The sequence below is a fragment of the Vombatus ursinus genome, unplaced genomic scaffold (assembly GCF_900497805.2).
Source record: "Vombatus ursinus unplaced genomic scaffold, bare-nosed wombat genome assembly UNPS02014959.1, whole genome shotgun sequence".
Classification (NCBI taxonomy): domain Eukaryota; kingdom Metazoa; phylum Chordata; class Mammalia; order Diprotodontia; family Vombatidae; genus Vombatus; species Vombatus ursinus.
This window is the reverse complement of record NW_020954737.1, coordinates 12,701,449-12,723,856: the sequence shown is the minus strand read 5'-3', so window position 1 is coordinate 12,723,856 and position 22,408 is coordinate 12,701,449. Positions and strand designations below refer to the sequence as shown.

Sequence of the window (22,408 nt, the reverse complement as noted above, 5' to 3'; positions counted from 1 at the left end):
AAGTGGTCCGATCCAGGGAAATTCTGATTGTAGCACCCCCACCCCACCCCATCTGAGCTCTGCAAGCTCCTGATCTGGGTTTGGGTCTAAGCAATGATAAATCACTGCCAAACTCTTATCAGCCCACCAGAAGGTCTGTTGGTTCAGAGACAAAAGACTGCAAGCTTCAATTTGGTTTGGGATTCTTGCCATGAAGTTAATCCTCTATAGGCTTCAGACAGAGCTAGAGGTTGGCACTGAGACTCTGCTCTGCTACTAGGGTCTAAGCCACACAACTGCTGCTTGCTTCTGAACGTGTTCCTTGCTTACTACCCAGCCTGGAGTCTGCAACCGCTCCTTACTTCAACACCCTCCTTACTCTGACACAGCTGGACTCTGCTTCTCAGTCTGCCCCACATCTGCGAGTCAGAACTGGGTAGTGGGTGACAGGGTTACCAGCTGGTACCTGTTCCCACACCCTACGTGAGGTTATGGTTACCCATGTGGGTCTTGGACCTCCTCTTACCCTGGAGCAGAGCCCCTCCTGGTGTTGGAGTGCTCAAGCCAGCAAGCCTCTGGCATGTTCCTGGCCAGACTCTGTCCACAGACTTCTCTGTCTCCCTATGCTGACATGGACTGGAAAAAAAAATCTCACCATGACCTGGATTTGATCTGGTACATTTTCTAGATCTCTTTGAAGGAGTTAAGTTTGGGGAGGGGAAACTGGCTATTCTTTTTCCTCCACCATTTTGGCTTTGCTCAGCCCCTTCTACTACATCTGACTATTGGCCAGTAACTCTCCTTCTTGAAAAAAGTACTCTATATCTGATCCTTTATTTCTTCTCCACCCAATATTTTGTCAACATTTTGCTATCTAGCTTTTGTCTCCATAACTCTGCAGAAACTTTTCTTTCAATTGCCAATTGCAATGGCCTTTTTAAAAAAAAAAAAATCAGCATTTATCCTCTTAACTGTCTAAGAATCACAGAATCTCAGAGTTGGAAGTGATCTTGGTGGCCATCGAGTTCAACCCCTAGTTGACTCAGAATCCTTTCTATAATATTCCCAACAAATGGTCATAACATCCTCAGTTTGAAGACTCTCGGTAAGAAAGAACCCACTCTTTCCTCTCTTCTACTTTGAAACAGCTTATTAGGAAGTTTCTCCTTAAATCAAGCCTAATTTCCCTTCTATCATATCCAACTATCATTTCTTTTTCTGCCCTCTGGAACAGACAAGTACTCTCACACAGAACAGCCTTTTGACATAATTAAAAAAACTACTAACATGTCCTCCTAAATAACCTCTTCTCTAGCCTAAACATTCACAGTTCCTTCAAAAGTTTATATAGCATGGCATGAGTCTAGCCCAGTCACCATCCTGGTCACACACTTCTGGAAGTCTTTGACTTGTTTGTCTAGGTCCTTCCTAAAACAGGTTACTCTGAACTGAGCATTGTGCTTGCAATGTGATCTGACAAGAGCAGTTTGTAGTGGAATTATTACCTCCCTTTGTTCTGCACACTGTGTCTCTCAATGCAACCTATAATAACATTAAATATAGCATCTACTGAAATGTCAGTAGAATCCCTTAGTCAGTTGTCTGTGTGCATCAATGGGTCAGAAGTAAGCTCAATTAACAAAAAATAAGATGAAAAATGAGAAAAATATATGACCTTGTACTATTTAAAGAAGGCAGCTAAATGGCACAGTAGAGAGAATGCTAGGTCTGAAGTCAGGAAGACTCATCTTCCTAAGTTCAAATCTGGCCTCAGTTACTAGCCTCAAACTAGCTGTTCGACCCTGGGCAAGTCACTTAACACTGTTTGCCTCAGTTTCCTCATTTGTCAAATGAGCTGGAGAAAGAAATGGCAAGCCACTCCAGTATTTCTGCCAAGAAAACCCCAAATAGGATCACAAAGACACAGCTGAAAAACGACTGAACAACAAGCTATTTAAACAAATAATTAATGATAAAAATGGGAAATATACAACAGAAATGACATTAACACCAGCTCTAGTAATTTTGTCAAGGAGTTCAACCATTGTAAATTAATTGTCACAATAAGAAAGCATCTTAGGAAACATCTAATGTATCATCATATACTTAGAGCTGGAAGGGACCTTAGAAGTTATCAAGTAGAACCACCTCATTTACAGATATGGAAATTAGGCTCACAGAGATTAAATGACTTGCTGAGAGTAATACAGCTAGTAAGTGTCTGAGGCAAGATTCACCCTTGGGTCTTCCAGACTCTGGGTCCAAAGCTGTATTCACTGTTCTGCATAGCTGTCCCCTTTGGCTTACTTGCCAAACTGAGCAAGTCAGCTGCCAAATGCAGCACTGGTTAAACTATTAGTTCATTTGTAAAATCTTCAAAGAATTTCAGGATCACACAAGAGCTTTTGATACCTCAAAAATGAAAAAAATAAATGTTTGCAATCAGTAATAATTTATCTTCAAGATTGAGTATAATCACACGGGGGAAGATGGATCTTTAATGGAACGGAGGACCTTCAGGCAATCTTGATGAAAAGACCAGTGCTGAGCACAAACTTTGAAATGCAAACATGGGAGTCAAGAGGAGCCTGGAAAGAAATGGATGAGGCTAAATGATAATAAGGGCTTATATTAATGATGAAGTGACAGTTAGATGTGGAGTTGATAAGATGTTGGAGTTAGAGTCAAAAAAACCTTAGTTTAAATCCTACCTCAGATACTTATTAGCTGTATGACTCTGGGCAAGTCACTTAACCTTCAGACTATTTCCTTAAAAGTAAAATAGTAAGGGCAGCTAGGTGGCACAGTGAATAGAGCACCGGCCCAGAAGTCAGAAGGACCTGAGTTCAAATGTGGCCTCAGACCAAACATTGACACTTACTAGTTGTATGACCCTGGGCAAGTCACTTAACCCCAATTGCAGAAAAAAAAAGTAAAATAGTACCTACTTCATAGGGTTATTGTGAGGATCAAATAAGATAACATGTAAGGTGCTTTGCAAACTTTTAAGAGCTACATAAATTCTAGCTATTATGATATTCTTCTAAAATAGCATTCTATTGCTATTTTTTGTTTTTATATTGACTAGATTTCCACCTGTATCCCTGCTTCTCCCCCGGAAAGCCATAGCTTACAACATTTTTTTTTTTTAAGAAAAAGAGAAAGTGAAAAAGAAAATCGACAAAATCAATCAATGTGCTGGGGGGAAAACCTGATGAAGGGGAGGAAGGTAATGGTAGTGATACAAAAATTAATGATGAGTGTCAATGTAACATTTCTACAAGTTCACAAAATAGAACAAAAGGAGGTTCAGAAAGAAGGACACCAGGATAGCTTTGGAATTAACCTGTTGAATGTTTTATATACTTAAACAAGCTATACATAATGGAGATTTGCAGTCCTATGTACAATACCCTTTTTATGGTTCTTTTTTTTTTTTTATATGTAGCAATGCTTACATTTCTTGGTGTTTGCCAAGTTCAGAGTAACAATTATTTTTTAAAAGTCATAAAAAAGATGATGAATTATTATGAATAGTATCATCTCATAAAACAGAGAGAAGCCACAAGGGCAAAACCAGTTTAGAGGAAGCTTGGCAAGATATCTAACAAACTAAAAATCATTCCAGGGGCATTTAAGAGTAAAAATTAAAGGAGGACAACAAACAGGAGAAAAATTGAAAATATTTTTTAAAAGATTATCATAACAAATTGTTTTCTTCTATTGAAGAAAAGGAAACCACTACATTTGGTCCCTAATATCACACTTACAGATGTGCTCATAGAGAAGGTATAATTGGTACTAAGTAGAACAAAGACAGGAAAGACATGTTTTACACCAAGCACACAAAGAGGAAATCCACACTGAAAGGGAGATAATTGTGAGGGCATTGAGTGACATATATACAGAGTATCTGGAAGAGGGGAAAATATCAAACGACATGGGAAAAAATCTTGAACCTTATTAGTACTAAAAAAGGCAACCAAGACAACAACCATAACTATTTACATATATATGCCTACTCCCCCAACTATAGAAACTCTTTAGGGGAGTCATCTATACATAAAATGAAGGCACCCTCAATGAGAGAAAAAGTAGGTATTCACAAGCAACCGCCAATAGGGACCACATCTTCACAATTAACTAAAAATTACAGATAATATAAGATCACATTGTATAATTTGTTTGTTGACTATTGAGAAGCATTTGATTCAGTAGAACATAATACCAGTTTACAACAAGGTGTCTCCTATTCATTCATCAAGATTCTTGAAAGATGTAACATATCTTCTTTCACAGCATGACTAATGTGGAAATATGTTATACATGATTACATGTGTATAACCTACATCAGATTGCTTGCCATCTTGGCAGGGGAGGGGGGGAAAGGAGAAAAATTTGGAACTCAAAATCTTTCAGAAAATGAATGTTGAAAATTGTCTTTACATGTAATTGGAAAAAATAAAATTCTATTCAATAAAAAAAGAAAGACATAACAACAGAAATAACAGTCTGATGACCCTTCAATCATAAACATCAGGCAAGGAATAAATAGATGTGTGCTTGATGAAGGTCTTTCCTATTGTGATGGAAGAGATCCAATGCAGAGTACAAGTTAAAGAGAGACTACATATAGTTGGTGATATCCTCTGGATGCTTCTGTTTAGGAATTACATTATAATCATTGTACTAAATCCCAGAACATATCACCAAATTCCTTGAGAAGGCCATTTATAATTGACAACTCTACTTCCTCTCTTCTTAGTCTTAATTTTGTACAATCTGCCTCCTGACCTCATTATTCAACTTGACAACCAGACCAGAACTGGCCTCTAACCTGTGGGTAGCCAGAGTCTAACAAAGCAGGCTAGAGAAAAGAGAATCAGGAATCAAACAGAAGTTTAATTTCAGAGTGAGGAAAACAGATTTGCAAACCAAAGTCCCCCAGAGAAAGGGGCCACATGGCAGTGGTAGGGCTTTTAAACATGAAAACCACAAAAAGGTAGGACCACAACACAGTCATTCTTAGGTCTTGAGTAAACTGTTTCCATGGTTGGCATTTCTTAGGACACTACAGGCATTCTTGGGACCTTTGGGAACAGTCTCTAAGTTATTAGACTCTTTGAGCCTTGTGATTGTCTCAAGTCTTAAAAGTTGTTGAGCCTTGTGATCATTCATCGGGGTACGGAATCAGAGTTAGTGTGGCGGGAATAGGACTGCAGTACCTGGTTTGGTTCACTTAGAAGTTACAAGCACAGGAATTGTTAGAACATCAGGAGATGTGATTGATGACTTTCTGCTGCAGTGCATCAACTGTAGCTCCAGCTCTCAGGACAGTATCCCCTGGGAAACAGGGCTAAATAGTTTAAACCATAAATCCCAATTCTAGGGTTTTGCTGTGGCTGAGATCATCCAGAGGGTAAGCACAAAGGATTGTTGTTATGCCAAGCTCAGGGCACAGCCTGTTTGCTGGGCCTTAGGTCTGGAAAACAAGGTGTCTCTTAATATCTTGACAAACTGAAAGTGCTCTCTCCAAAGTCACCAATAATGTCTTAATTACCAAATCTAATGACCTTTTTTCAGTCCTCATCCTTCTTTACCTCTCTGTAGCATTCCATACTGGTGGTCACTCTTGTCCTCTTGATGTTCTCCTTTGCTGGCTCTTCATCCAGGTCATGCCCACTAATTGTGAATGTCTTGGGCCCTCTTCTTTCTCTCTACCATTTTGCTTAATGATCTCTTCAGCTCTGATGGTTTCAATTGTCATCTTTATGCTGATGATTTCCAGATCTACTTATCTACCAACCCTTAACTTCTCTCCTGACCTCTACAGGATGATTCCCAGATTGCTTATCTAGTCTTAACCTCTTTTCTAACTTCTATTCTTGTATCTCCAACTACTATTTCAAACTGAATCTCTTATAGACATCTTAAACTCAACATATCCAAAACTGAGCTCATTATCTTTTCCCCCAAACCCTCCTCCCTTCCTAATTTTTTTTTATTGTTGTGCAGGGTACCACTCTCCTCCCAGTTACTCAGGCTTACAACCTAGATGTCATCCTCAACTCCTCCTTCTTCCCTAGCCCCCATATCCAATCAATCTGTTGCCAAGTCTTGTGAATTCTACCTTGGAAATATCTCTCATAAACCCCACTTTCTCGCTTCTGCCACTGCCACTACCAAGACCTTATGCCTCAACTATAACAATAGACTTCTGGTTGGTCTCCTTGCCTCAAGTCTCTTTTTACTCCAGTCCATCTTTCACTCAAATGTCAGATTGAGCTTTCTAAAGCTTAGGTCTGGGACAGCTAGGTGGCACAGTGAATAGAGCTCTGGCCTTGGAGTCAGGAGGACCTGAGTTCAAATCCAGCCTCAGACGCTTAACACTTACTGTGTTAAGTGACCCTAGGCAAGTCACTTAACCCCGATCACCTCACCAAAAAGCAAATAAATAAATAAGTAAAGATTTAAAAGAAAAATAAAACTCATGTTTGACCATGTCACACACAACATCCCTTACCACCCCACCCCCAGGTCTAGGATCAAATATACAGTCCTTTGGTATTCAAAGCCCTTCATAACCTGCTCCCTCCCTCTCCACCTTCTCAACTTTCCAGTCTTCTTATACCTTTTTAAACCTCACACTCCACCATGTAATCTGCAATCCAGTGACACTGGCCTCCTTTTTGTTCCTAGAAGACATTCCCTCTCCTGACTTCAGGTATTTTACTGGCTGTCCTCTATACCTGGAATGCTCTCCCTCCTCATTTCCACTTACTGGCTTCCCTTGTTCCTTCAAGTCCTAGCTAAAATACCACTTTCTATAGAAAACCTTTTTGACCTCCTTTAATACTAATGCCTTCCCTCTAAAATTATCTTCAATTTATCTGGTCTATATCTTGATTGTACATAATTGTTTGCATATTGTCCCACCCATCCCCCAACCCACTCTGTGAGCTCCCTGAAAGCAGGGACTGGTTTTTTTTTTTGTTTTGTTTTGTTTTTTTGACTTTCTTTGTATTCCCGGCACTTAGCACAGTGCCTGGTATATTAATAAATGCTTGTTGACTGACACTTAACTGATAGAGCCTCCTAGAAAAGAACTATAAGCACTTAAAAGAATTTAGCTTGACCATTCTCAGAGGAAAGACCAAGTTGATGAATAATGTCTATTGCCCAGATTTTTTTATATTTTTATTCATTTTGAACTTAAACACAAAAAGACAAAAAAAAAATTTCTATGTACACAGCACAACATAAAAAGAAGATTCAATATAAAACCATGAATTTCCATTTCATAGTTTGATTTTTTTAAAACTATGTAATAAATACTAGGCATTATTTTCAAAGCTACCCTGCTTTTCTGCGCTTCCTTCTAAATTTCTTTTTGTTTTCTGTTGTGCACTTTTTATTTTTTTTTCTCCCTTCTTTCCGACCTTGTCCCAGAGAAGGCAATATGTGTTTATTTGTAAAACTACATTAAACATACTTCTATTTATCAGTTCTTTCTCTGGATGTGAATAGAATCTTCCTTCATGGGTCCCTTGTAGTTGATTTGAGTATTTATAATACTTAAAATGACTTAGTCATTTAAAGTTGTTCTTAGAACAATATGGCTCTTACTATGTACTGTGTTCTCTTGGTTCTGCTCATTTCACTCTTCGTTATTTTATGCAAGTCTTTCCATGTTTTTCTAAGATAAACAAACTCATAATTTCTTATAGCACAGTAGTATTCCATCACAATCATATACCACAACTTGTTTAGCCATTCCCCAACTGATGGGCATCCCCTCAATTTCCGGTTCTTTGCTACAACAAAGAGAGCTACTATAAATATTTTAGAACATATAAGTTCTTTTTGTCTAATCACCTTGGGAAACAGGTCTAATAGTGGTATTGCTGGGTCAAAGGGTATACATAGTTTTATAAATCTTTGGCCATAATTCCAGATTGTTCTCCAAAATGGTTGGATCAGTTCACAGTTCCACCAATGGTGAATTAGTGTCCCAATTTTTCTACATCCCCTTCAGTATGTGTCACTTTCTCCTTCTATCATTTTAGCCAATCTGATAAAAGTAAGATAATATATCAAAGTTGTTTTAATTTGCATTTCTCTAATAGTGACTTAGAGCATTTTTTCATATGACTATATATAGTTTTGATTTATTCATCGAAAACCCATTCTTTCATATCTTTTTCTACTTTTTTGTGGGCTGAGCTACTCTTTCCCCTTGGGATGCAATGTTCACTCTGGCCACTGCTGACCTGTGGCACTGCAGTAGAGATCTCACTGAAAGTTACTACTGACACATTAAGAACTATTTTGGAGAATCCAGTCATTCAGTCCAACCAACTGTTCTATCATCTAGCTCACATTTTTTCATCTTGTCCATAAGAATAGCATGAGGGTCTTTATCAAGTTTTTTTTTTTTTCTGAAACCTAAGTATATTATATCTTCAGCATTCCCCTAATCTACCAGTCTAGTCATTTTGGGGGCTTGGGGAGAGTGGGGGCTTGTTTTACTTTGTCAAAAAAAAAAAAATTAGTCTGTGTTGGACTAGATCAGAAGTGTCAAACATGCTGCCCAAAGGTCAAATGTGGCCTGCAACACTCCTGAGGGCAGCTTGAACCAGATTAAAATGTAATTGGGAAATATTTAACAAATAAAAAATGCAATAAAGCATAGATAATGTTAATATGTGGTTTTCTAGGTCAATATGAACCCACAGGGCTCCCTCTGTACAGTTTATTGGCCCTTAGTTTCCATTTGAGCTTGATACCCCTAGACTACATCATCTCCAAGGTCTTTTCCAGCTCTAATTCCCACATTCCTATGAATTGTGCCCAGATGGAACATGTCATTCCTTTGGTCTAAACTGTTCAGGGGCACCCCTTGGACCACTAACTAAAGTTTTAGTCAATCTGTCTTCCATCATCTGGTGCCACCCTCCCTTTCTAGCTGCACCTCCTAACAAATTCCCTCCTTCCAATGAGAGTTGGATGATTTGAATCCCAATGTGATATAATGGAAAGAGTTAGACTCCTAAAACCTGAATCCCAGTACTGACTGACTCTCCTGCTTCCTACCTATGTCACTTTGGCAAAATTGCTTCACCTCTCTGGGCCTCAGTTTCCTCAATTATAAAATGTGATGGTTAGACTAAGTTCCCTTCTTATTCTAGATACATGTTCTCCATATACACGCTGTGCTTTCCCACCTCTTTCTTCAAGTCTAGAATGGCTTTCCTGCCTTCTTGCTTGTTGAATTACTAGTCCCTAACCTTTAAGGCTCATCCTAATTTCTTCCCAGTCCTCATATGACACTTTGCTTTTAACTCTCCAAGTCTTAAAGCATGATATAAATGTCATTACAATTGTTAAGCCCTTAGCCTTTGTCTTTTATATTATAGTTTTTTTACATATATATCATATTGCCCTACTTGATTTTCAGCTCCATGAAGGTAGGAATCTTGTTATAGCTAACCTTACCATCTCCCAGAGCACCAAGGATATTGCTTTTGTTTGGTAGTTACTTCATAAGATCATAGATTTAAAGATGGAAGGAAAGACCTATCATTGAGTTCAGCTTCCTCATTAAGTGACTTGTCAAAGTTCACTTAAGCAGTAAATAGCAGAATCAGGTTTCAAACTCAGGTCCTCTGACTAAAAGTACAGTCCTCTCTCCACACTGTACCATGTTGACTCTATGTTTGTTAGACTGAACTGAATCTTGCATTCTTTGCCAAAACCAACATTAATCAACCACAATCCAACCAAACATGAGTTATTGGGTTTGATCTTCATCCAAAGCCCCCAGATTTGAATTATTTACATCTCAATAAGATCAGAAGGAAAAAAAAAAACAGTTGTATGCTATAAATGTTAACAAAGAAAAATCAGACAAATGAATAATGAACAATTAATTTATATATGTAACAGGTATCCATGAAACAGTTTGGGCAGTCCACATGTAGATAATTAGATTGGGAATGCCCTACTCTATGTCTCAGGGAGAATGGAGTTTCACCTTTGAGAGGACTATGAGGACAGTAGTGGCTAGGTGATCACCTCTTCACTCTACTATCATTAATAAGAGTATTAGGATTAGAATTATGTCTAGTAAACACCAGATATATGTAGTGTAGGGGTATGATTCTTTTAATGGGGTTCAGTATAAATCTCCACGGAGTTGGAGAGTAACAATTTGATCTCAACCAGATTGGGTTGGGCAAGCAGTAAAAGAGTAATAAAAAAAAGGCATAAAGATTAAATATCAATAGAATACACAAAAGTTAGGTTGCTCACTGACCCCAGAAAGAGATGAAATTTCATTTTGACCAGGGAGAAAGCAATCTTTACCAAAAAAAAAAAAAAAAAAGGTACGTCTTAGCAGCCTCTGAAAATATAGAAAATGGAAACAAAAGTCATGCTTGAGAACCACCTACTTCCCAGATGGTTATGGCTCCAGGAGCCCCATCTATTGTTCAAAGTCCATGCCTTCTCTCTTGACCATTTCTCCCTGTGGTCCTTCTCCATCAAGAAGTCTTTCCACCAATCAGAAGTTACATCTCCCTACACATATGCAGCATCACAGGGCTATCCTTCAGGTGTCTACCTTCTGATGATGGGGCTACATATATAGACATAGATGTATAAACATACATACACAGACACATAGGTGTAGAGATACGTACATGTGCCTCTAGTCAATGTCTATGTTGCTTTAGTTTTGCTGATCTCACTTTGAATCATGTCATATTTCCTCATATTTTTCATTGACATAGGGACTGGATCTGTGATTCTTTGTTATGGGGAGCTCCTGGGTTGGTACATTCCCTCTACTAATGCAAGTGAGCACCTTTGCTGCAAGTTATAGGTGTGAGGTTAAATGAGAATCCATGTCTTCCTGGCTTTGAGACTACACCATGCAATACATCCTCATATTGTATTGTTCATATTTGTCTTTTTTTTACATTACAGTGCTACCCTGTAGTCAACTAAACCATCTTCTAGATAGATTTTTTCCTTTTTTTTTTGTTTGTCATTACAGAGAAGCTATGAAGATTTTTGTCGAGGGGTGCTTTCTTCCATTTCATGCTATCTTTAAGATAAAGTCCTAGCAATGAGATCACTGAATCAAAGGGTATAGCTATTAATAGTAACTATTATTTGGCAGGCAGCTAGGTTGCACAGTGGATAAAGCACCAGATCTAGAGTTAAGAAAGACCTGAATTCCACTGCAACCTTAGCCACCAGATATGTGACCCTGGGCAAGTCACTTAACCCTGTTTGCCTCACTTTTCTCATCTATAAAATGAACTGGGGAAGGAAATGGCAAACCATTCCAGTATGTTTGCCAAGAAAATCCCAAATGGGGTCATGAAGAGTCAAACATGACTGAAATGACTTAACAACAATTATTTGGTAATTATTAATAGATATTGAGTTTACATAGTCTTCAGTACCACCAACAATGTAATAGAGAAACTTTTCTCCTAAAGTCTTCCTTTCTCCCCATCATTGTATTTTATTATTTTTTGGTTATTTTCTCTAGGTTAATAGGTTTATTCTTATATCTTAAGGTTGTCAATTTATATGATCGTTAGATCATGTGATTATTGACATTGCTGCAGAAGTAGAAAAATTCTATGAAGAACTCAACAAGAACCTCCAATTTAGATTAACATATAATTTGACCTTTGGTGACTCTAATGCAAAGGGGTGGGGCAGAGGGGAGGATGGCAAAAAACATGTTAGAAAATATGTTTCAATCTCAAGGAATAAGAGCTGCCAAAGGCTTGTAGAGTACACAAAAACTTCACATTTATACATAGGATGATAGTTGTACAGATGGGAGGGATGTCAGAGATCATCTAATCCAATCCAGTAATTTTACAGATGAGGAAACTGAAGCCTAAAGAGGTTAAGTAACCTGCCCAAGTCACATAGGAAGTAAGGTTCACCAGGGAGATTTGAGACCAGAGCCTCTAACTCTAGCATCAATGTTTCTTCCAATGTGCAATCCTGCCTCTATATTTCACTTCCTTTTTTGTTATCTATAATCACTTCTTTTCTTCAATCCAGCAAATATGTATTAAGCATCTACTAAATGCAAGGCAACTAGGTGGCACAGTGGATAGAGTGCTAGGCCTGGAGTCAGGAAGACCTGAGTTCAAACCTGACCTCAGACACTTCTAGCTGTATGACCCTGGGCAAGTTATTTAACCCTGTTTGCCTTAGTTTTCTTCATCTGTAAAATGAGCTGGAGAAGGAAATGGCAAACCCCTCCAGTATCTTTGCCAAGAAAACCCCTAATGGAGTCATGAAGAGTCAGAAACAACTTCAACAACCGAACAACCACCACAACAACAAAGATACAAGGCAGAGAGGCAAAGAGGTGCCACAATGAATAGAGGGCTGACCTCTAATTCTTTAAGACCTGAGGTTCATGTCCAGGCTTTGATATATATTAGATATGTGACCCTGGGAAAATCACTTAACATCTTAGTGCCACTTGGGCAACTCTCTAAAATGAAGTGTCAGAGCAAGTGCAGATCTGCATTGATAAAGGGAGATAAACTACATGGATAAAACTGTAGATCTGATGAAAGAAAAACATGCAACACACTGATGTATGCACTGGGGTTACAAATCCTAGATTAATGATTCAATCGACAAGCATTTATTAAGCATCTCTTATTTTTCTAGACACACTATGTCCCGGGGATGCAGAGAAAAAAATTAAACAGTCCCTGCCCTCAAAGTGCCTTTGTTATATTGGAAGAAACAACGTGTATACATATTTTTAATCTTTTGGAATGTCATATGCCTTGTAACGACTGCTTAATCTGATCATGAATACTTGCTTTGAGAAATGAATCAGAAGTTACTGGTCGTGGTCAGTACCAAATAATTTCACAAAACAAATTATATTGATTATATTTTAATAGACAAGAAATGATTCATTACAGCCATGGAAGTCATTCATGAATCACTTGCCTCTGGACAGTCACATCATTCCCTTATTAGAACAAAGATGAAAATTAATACAATGCTAGAAGTAAGAAGAGAAATGATAAAAAGATGGGTTGAAATAAAAAGATGGTTGATTTCATCAGTGGAAGGAATATCCACATCTATGAAATTACAGACTTATTTGAGTATTTATAACCTGTAGTCACTCTTTCAAAAATCATCTATTTATAGCCTTTGACCATTTATCCATTCTAGACTTTGTATTGCAGTTATAGAAATATATCTGTTTCTTATAGATTCTAGATATCAGACTTTAATCTGATATATTTTCTGCAAATCTTTACCCTATTTCTTCTGGTTTTATTTTAAAAGTGTTGTTTTTTTTAAATTCTTTTTTCTTTAAAAAATCAAATCTTTTGATTTTGTCTCCAATAGCTTCTTCCATTTATTTGACTGATAAAAACATTCCTCCATGCATCATGTGAGACAATTTTATTTTTCTTCCAGCTTAAAAAAAAAATTTAAGTAATTGATGTAGTTTAAATTTATTGTAGTATAAATACTACAATAGTATTATAGATCTAAAAATCACATTTATTGTGGAATTATCCAGTTTTTCTAACAGTTTTTTTTAAAATTAAATACCAATTGATTCTTCCATTTCTCTTTTTTTTTTTTTTTGAGATGGTTGATTGGTTGGCTGTTGTCCTTCATTCTCAAAGAGGATCAAAATGACATCACCAAGTTAGTCAAGTGGCGGATCAGACCAATACGAGCTTGGAATGTTCTGCCACTGAGCTGATATCAATAGTGTCTGTATATCTTCTTAAACTTCTCATAATGATAATCATCTATTGTCTTTTCCTTGGGGGGGGGTGGCTTGAGATGTGGAGGCAACCTCTGAGGTTCTGGCTTCTCTGTATATCCCACCCTGAGGGGTCGGGTTTTTGGCTCTTCCTTATGCCTCCTAACTGGGGCATTGAACTCCTCGTGATAAAATTGGTTGTGTTGCACATAGCTCACAGCCAGGTTAGTTGGAACAGAAGAGTTCCACTGTCTTTCCTTTTGTTCTGTTGCTCAGCCAGTAGGTGTGCCTTGGCAGCTTCTGTTGAAATATTTTTTTTATTTTTGCATCAATGCCCCAGTTCACCTCAGGGTTGCTGCTGAGCATCTGGTTGGACAGCACCTCTTCTGTTTTCTTGGCTAAGGAGATTTGGATGCTCTTGAGGAGCTCATAAAGACAGTTTTCATCATTCTTCAGCTTCACCTTCTGCTCCTCATTTTCCACAATTCCTTTCTTCCTCTTTAGCTCAGTCTTAATGTATTCATCGTGTCACCATCTTCATCCCTTCGGTTGGTTTCTGCTGAAAATGATGTTCCTAAGTTGAGTCCTCCTTTTCATTAATCTTGTCCTTGTTTCTCCTTAAGTTTCTTCATGTCCACTGGTCCACCTACTTTTTTTGTCTACTTTTCCTAATGAATTTTGTTTTGTGCTTTTCCCATTGAGTTTTCTCCAAATGGCTATAAAATCTAGTATACTCAATACTCTATTCAGTTAAGAATTTTGTTTTGGACTGATCATATTTTGATCTTAATAATGGCCTTCCATTATTACGGATTTGTCACCTATTTTTTAATGTAGAACTTTTCCTAGTAAAATTTCCCTACTTAAAAAAATATTATTAGGTTCATGTAGATTGAAAATTCATATGCTCCCACTTTAAATCTTACCATAACATAATGTCCTTGTTTATCTTTTTTAAAGGCTTTCTGGTTTGAATTGTGCCTGGTCTATCATCAGGGCTAGTCTTGCTCTTTTTTTAGCTGGCAATTGTGCAGGGAAATTTTTCAAAACTTTCTAGATTAATGTGTTTCCTGTATATGTGCTGAGAGTTTCTATTTTGAAATCCATTTTGTAATTTTAAAAACTTGAAAAATTCAGCCCATTTGCATTTTTTAAAAATAGTAAAATGACCAGAGGACAAAGGAAAAACCTGGTCCTTAGTGATAGATTTGTTTTCTTTCCTTTATCTTTTTTTTAAATGATACATCTTGTTTTAACTTCCAGAGTTGAGTATAAGCTTTGGAATAAATGATCGAAAACAAAAAGAAGAAAGTACACAAAAATGCTCCTCCTTAATAAACTAAATATATAAAAAGTGATTTAAATTATAATTACATGAGTTGTAGATGTATGTTATTTGACAATTTTTTAAAAAAATAAAAACTATGTATTTTAGCTTTAACAAGGTGGTCAAGAAAGTTGTCCTTTATATTTTATGTGAATGTTGTACTTGTTTAATGTCTTTATTTATCTAGTTGCAGCCAGTATGTGTGTTGTTCTTTTGCTTCTATTTTCTTTACTCTGCATCATTTCAAATAAGTCTTGCCATATCCTCTTGAGTTCTTTAAATGTGTTTTTTATAGCACAAAAGTATCCCATGACATCCATTTGCTAAAATTTATTTTAAAATTCCCTAGTTGGGAATATAGTTTGTTTCAATTTGTTGCTGTTATTACAAAGAGTGCTACTAGGAATATTTTTGGATGGATGGGTCTTTCATTCCTGTCAATATTGTTCTTAGCATATAAATTTAATAGTGGGGGCCTTTGTTTTTCATAACTTTTATCATATCAATCCATACTATTTTCCCAAAAGAACGAACGATTCACAACTCTACTAGAAGTTTATTAGCATGTCAATTTTTCCACAGCTGAGTCAACATTGATTTTTATTATTTTTTATTATCTTTTCCTATTTGATGGATGCATCCTATACATGATAGCTATATTGTACTATACAGTAAGTACCTTTCCTAGAAGGGACTCTGTTACTCACTTTTTAAGGAGGCCCTAGACATGAATCATACCTAAGTTTTGTTTTAAAGATTTCCCTGCAGTTACTTTGGGATAGGTGCAATGAGTCCAAGCAAGAAATTGCTGGCCACCCTTCTTTGGCGTTATGCCATCCCTAGATTAATCTGGGTTCATTCAAGGCCAGAGAAGGGGCCCTGGTGGGAGACAGGTACATATACATTTGGCATATGCCCATAAAGTACATGTCTGCCCTGGCTAGACCATTTCATTCTGGGCTTTATCCTCCATGTCTAGCATAGTGCTTGGCACATTTAATAAGTGCTTCCTGATTGATACTGCTGGAGCCCACAAACAGCTAAGAAAACTCCCCACTTCTCACAAGGACCTTCACTGTCCTTCTAACTTATTATACAACCTTTTGTGGTTGGCTTCAACCTGCCCAGGGACAGGCAAAGTCTGAGATTGTTCCTTCATATGGCGACTGGACTTCATTACCCTTTAGATCTCTGTAGCATACATTTTTCTTCCTCCTTAGGCTTGGTTCAGGCTGCTTCCCTCCTGGGGGTTGTTTGAGAGCCCTCAGCAATGGACTTTCTCCAGGTTAGCATGTGTCTTGGGGTATCTGTCACCCACTTCACTCTCTTTAATTTTTGTTGTTCAGCTATTTTTCAGTTGTATCCGACTCATCATGACCCCACTTAGGGTTTTCTTGGCAAAGATACGAGGAGTGGGTTGCCATTTCCTTCTCCAGTTCATTTGACAGATGAGGAAATTGAGGCAAACAGGGTTAAGTGACTTGCTCAGGGTCACACAGCTAGTAAGTGTCTGAGGCCAAATTTGAACTAAGGTCTCCCTGAACTCCATTTCCTGACTTCCTTGACTCCCTTCAAGACTTAGCTCAAATCCCACGTTCTGCAAGAAGCCTTTTCTGGTTCCCCTCTGTCCAGTCATTGCTAATGCTTTCCCTCTGAAGTTACTTCCCATTTACATTGTACATACATAATTGTTGATATGCTGCCTTCCTCCTTAGAATGTGAATTTCTCAAGGGCAGAAACGGTTTCTGCCTCTCTTTGATTCTCTAGTAGTTTGATTTTTTTTTTTATTAAAGGGGTCATCCATTGATTCACTTCTTAAAGAGGCCTATTCACTGAATTGGCATTGCCTCACTCAAAGTGAGAACTCAAAAAGACTTTAGCTTAAAAAGGCCAAGGTCCCCCACTGCATCCTGTGCCATCTCTAGTCTTCCTGATCTGTATCTGGCCACTGAACCCAGATGGCTCCAGAGGAGAAAGTGATGCTGGTGACTTTGCACAGTCCTCCCTCACTTAAATCCAATTCACTTGTTTGACAAATGACATCATTTCCCTGATCTAATAGTCCTCTTCAAGAATGAATGACAAACCACATAGCACTCAACGTGCTTGGCACACAGAAAGTGCTTAATAAATGCTTTTTGACTGACTAATCAGGGCCTGTATGAATTAATAATATTTAGTTTCAGGAGAGCTAAAGTTCAGACCTTGCTACATAGATGACTCTACCACAGACCTTATATAACTCTTGGGGCCTCCTAATGTTATATATTAAATTATATTTAGAGAGATTAAACTTTTGTGTGATTAACAAATGACAAAGATTTGCTATAGTGGGAAATGGGTCAAGGATCATAAGTCTTTTACAATTTTTCTACCAGTTCAGCCCTGTGATTTGCATAGCATATGAATAGTATGAGGATGAGTTCGGGATTGGAAGCAATCTGTCTAACACAACTTTCCCTAGCTCCTTTGTGATTTGTTCAAGTGGAACCTTAAAAATATTTGACTGGGTCAAGGGATATGATTAAAAATCAAAAGAAACTTATTCTGACCATAACTCAGTGGATAATTGGAGTGCCAGCTGAAGAAGAGGATCAGTTTGAAGAGTAGATTTAATCCAAGCCTAAGGGCTTCTGCTGACTTTTGAAGGCATTCAAGAGTTCTGGTCTTTTCCCTGCAAAGGAGAAGCTTATCGACGATTGCATCTTAGCAGCAGGTATGGGCAGAAGATAGCTCAAAAATCTGAATAGCTGAAGACCAGTGAAGAAAGGAGGAACAATGTTCAGGAGATAATAGATACAGTGGTACTGTAGTATCAAAGACATGAATTATCCCAGCCGTGGAATATGTTTTGCTGCATATATCCATATGTGTTTGCCCTTTGTGCCTGAACATACCTACAGGTAGACTAGTTCATTTATGTTTGTTGGCTACATGTTTCTTCCTATGTGCCCATGTATGTATGTGAAGTCAAGTCAAAAGGCATTTATTTTACCTACCCAGCAAAACTGAGTATAATCCTTCAGGGGAAAAAATGGTCATTCAATGAAATAGGGGACTTTCGAGCATTCCTGAGGAGAAGACCAGAGCTGAATAGAAAATTTGACTTTCAAATACAAGACTCAAGTGAAACATGGAAGAGGTAAACAGGAAAGAGAAATCATAAGAGACTTACTAAAGTTGAACTGTTTACATTCCTGCAGGGAAAGATGATATTTGTAACTCATGAGTCTTTTGTCAGAATTAGGGTAGTGGGAGGGAAAAAAATTATATGTATGTATAGATAGATAGATAGAGGGCACAGGGTGAGTTGAAGATGAAGGGGGGATATTTGGAAAATAAAATTAAGGGGTGAGAGGATTATACTGGGAGAAGGAGAAAGGGAGAAGTAGAATGAGGTAAATTATCTCACATGAAACAGACAAGAAAAGGCTTTTACAATGGAGGGGAAACAGGGAAAGGTGAGAGGGAATGAGTGAATCTTATTCTCATAGGATTTGGCTTAAGGAGGGAATAATATACACAATGGGATATGGAAATCTATCTTACCTTACAGGAAAATAAGGGGGAAAGGGGACAAGAGAACAGGGGGTTGATAGAGGGGAGGGAAGATTGGGGGAGGGGATAATCAGAAGCAAACACTTCTGAGGAGGGACAGGGTCAAAAGAGAGAATAGAATAAATGGAGGATGGGATAGGATGAAGGGAAATATACTTAGTTTTTCACAACATAATTACTATGGAAGTGTTTTACATAACTACACATCTTGACCTGTATCGAGTTGCTTGCCTTTTCAATGAGGGTGGGTGGGGAGGGAGGAAGGGAGAAAATTTGTAAGCCAAAGTTTTAAAAATTCATGTTAAAAATAAAAAAAAAAATTTTAAAAAAAGGCATTTATTAAGTACCTACTATGTGCTAGGTACTGTGCTAAACAAAGCAAAACAAAACAAAGCAGGCAAAAACAGTCCCAGCCCTCAAAGAGTTTACAATCTAATGGGGGAAAAACAGACAAACAACTATGTACAAACAAGATATAGGCAAGATAAATTGGAGATAATAAACAGGGAAGGCATTAACGATAAGGGGGAGGGGGTCAAGAAAGGCTTTTTGCAGATAGTGAAATTTAAGTTGGAACCTAAAGTAAGTCAAGATGGGAGCCATTCTAGGCATGAGGGAAAGAGAGTCCTCGACTGATACCCCCAATTGAGAAAATGATCATAGTTGGAAAATGGAGTATCTCATGTGAGGAACAGCAAGGAAACCAGTGTCACAAGATGTCAGAGTATGTAGAGGGGAGTAAAGTGTAAGAATATTAGATGGCTAGGGAGGGGCCAGATGATAAAGGGCTTTAAAAGTTAAACAGAACTTTATATTTGATCCTGGAAATAATAGGGAGCCACTGGAGTTGACATGGTCGGATCTGTGCTTTAGGAAGATCAGTTTGACTGCTGAATTGAAGATGACTTAGAATGGAGAGAAACTATTGCAGTAGTCCAGGAATGAGGTTCTGAGGGCTTGCATCTGGCTGGTGGTAGAGTCAAAGAAGAGGAGGGTACACATATGAAAATGTTATGAAGGGAGAATTAATAGTCCTTAGCAATAGATTGGATATGGGGGTTGGGGGAGAGGAGGTGAGAGAAAAAGGGGTAAAGAAGAGACTGCTGAATGTAGCTGCTGACCTTGCCTGATCCTAGAGCTGTAAATTCCCTGAGGGTTACTGAAACCAGTTTAAAAAAGAATGTTGAATGCAGACCTCACAAGGAGCTACCTGGCTTTGATCCCAACTGACCCCATGATTGGAGCAGGTCCAAACTGGTTTCCTGGTTGTTGCTCTCACAGCCCAAGCCTGCTGATTTGACCATACGTCATCCCTCCCCACTCCAGTGTCCTTCAGCCTTCTCTAAGGACTTTTGGTTATTATGTAAAACAACTTTTGTAATAGCTTCTCAAGGCTGTGCCTCCCATGAGACTCTTTCCCTGTTGAAATGTATTTAACCTTGTTCCTCCTCTGCCCTTCTTGTGCTCTTCTGTAGCCTTGTATAGGGGATGGCCCCCAGATGGCAATTCCTTTGCCTTGGTTAAAAGATCCTAGTTTTTGCTGTTTTGGCAGTCTTTTTTATTTCAGGTCAACAACACCTAGATAGTGAGCCTAGGTGTCTGGGAGAATGATGGTACCCTTGACAGCAATAATAAAGTTAGAATGGGGGCAGAGTTTGGGAGGAAAGGTAACTTTTGGACCTATTCAGTTTAAGATGTCAATGGGACACCCAGTTAGAGATGTCCAATAATTGGTTGGAAATGCAAACCAGAGGTCAGGAGAGAGTTCAGGGCTGGATAAAAAGATCTGCCTTTCTTATTAACGTTTCTTGTATTTGTGAACTTCCCCAACTTGTAAGAGAACATAGGATGAGCATCTTTTCACTTATTTTGGTATTCTAGATGACTAAATGTATTTGCTTTGAACTGCAGTGTCCTTTCAAATTGGCAAAGTAAAAGTAAACACATCAGTATGGGGCTTGTGTTCTGTGGTTTTGAGTGGATGCTTATCCACAAAGTGCCTTGAAACTGGGAGAACTTTCTGGAGGCTCATGTGTCTGGTGCAGGGAATGCTACACATGGAATAGAATGCAACAGGATAAAGCTTAGTGAGTTACCAGAAATGGCTGAAGATATATAAGCCTAGTGGATGATCCATTCTGTTGTCACTTTCTTCTCCATAACATCTTTTGCCTCTGTCTCCACTCTACTCATATAATCACCACCCTAGGTCAGGCCCCTGTAGCATCTTACATGGATTATTGTGATATCTTCCTAATTGGCCTCCCAGCCTGGGGTCTCTCCTATCTTCTATTCTGCATACAGCTTTCATGTCTGATTAAGTCTTTTTCTCACTCAAATACCTTTATTTTCTAGGATAACATACAAATTACTCAGCCAAACAACCTAGTCCCTATATACCTTTCCCACCTTATTTCGCTTAATTTCCCTTTATGAGCTGCTAGTTACAGCGGGGCCGGATGGCTGACTCTTCCCTGATCTCAATATTTCACCTTCTCTGCCTCCTGCCTCCTGCCTGCCAGCATTTGTTCAGTCTGTCTCCCATACCTGGAATTCACTTCCTCCTCAAACTCCCATTCTCCTAGATGTTAGTATTAGATTCTTTCTTCTCAAATTACCTTATATTTACTTATCTATGAACATGTTCTATTTCTTCCATTCAAATGTAAGCTCCTTGAAGGTAAGGACTTTTATTTTTGTCTTCGTACCTCCAGCATTTCCCACAAGTACTCTGTACCAATAAGTGCTTGATAAACATTTGTTGAATTGAATGAAAATGGGTAAATGTTAGTCTGCAGTGTTTCAAATCAGATTTGTTTGTCCTAAGTGTTTATTTTTATTTATTTATTTTTTTTGCTTTTTGGTGAGGCAGTCAAGGTTAGGTGACTTGCCCAGGGTCACACAGCTAGTGTCAAGTGTTTGAGGCTGGATTTGAACACAGGTCCTCCTGACTTCAGGGCTGCTGCTCTATCCACTGCACCACCTAGCTGACCCTCTTAGTATTTATTTTTAGGCAGTCTGAATGGAGACTTTCTCAGACCACTGCCATGCCAGGAATTTGGAGTAACAAATATGATTAAATAGCTTTTATTTGTTCTTCAGATTTACCTGGGAGGTTATTTCTGGTTCAATACCTAAGGGTAAAATGTTGCAGACCAGGATAGATAAAAGTATTACCTCAAAAAGTTAAACTCAAAAACTCCTTTAAAATGTCAGCAATATAGGACATAGTTCATAGTTGGATGTGAAACTAACAATTTGCAACTTCTAAAGGAAGGAGTTAGAGTTACATTTTCATATACATCCTTACATTTTTTTTTGTTTGTTTTGTTTTTAGGCAATTGGGGTTAAGTGACTTGCCCAGGGTCACACAGCTAGTGTCAAGTTTTGAGGCTGGATTTGAACTCAGGTCCTCCTGACTTCAGGGCTGGTGCTCTATCCACTGCGCCATCTAGCTGCACCTACATCCTTGCATTTTCAAGATACTTTTAGTTTCTTTCAATCTCTCTCTACCTCTTTCCCTCCCTCCCTCCCCCTCTCTTCCTTCCTTCCCCCCTCTCTCTTCTTTCCCCTCTCTCTCTCCCTTCCCCTCCTCCTTCTTCCTCTTTCTCCCCCCCCTTCTCTCTGTCTCTTTGTGTCTCTGTCTCTGTACACACTGAAGTGTGAAGGCAATTTGAGGCCTTATTCCATATACTTTATATTCGTCAGAATTTAGGGCACTGGAAACCAAAACATTTCCATGGCTGCCCAGAGTATC

General features: G+C 38.3%; 1 pseudogene; it reads right to left on the bottom strand.

Moving 5' to 3' along the window:
* Positions 1 to 13,764: 13,764 nt before the first annotated feature.
* Positions 13,765 to 19,955, bottom strand: LOC114030371 (annotated as a pseudogene).
* Positions 19,956 to 22,408: the final 2,453 nt, after the last annotated feature.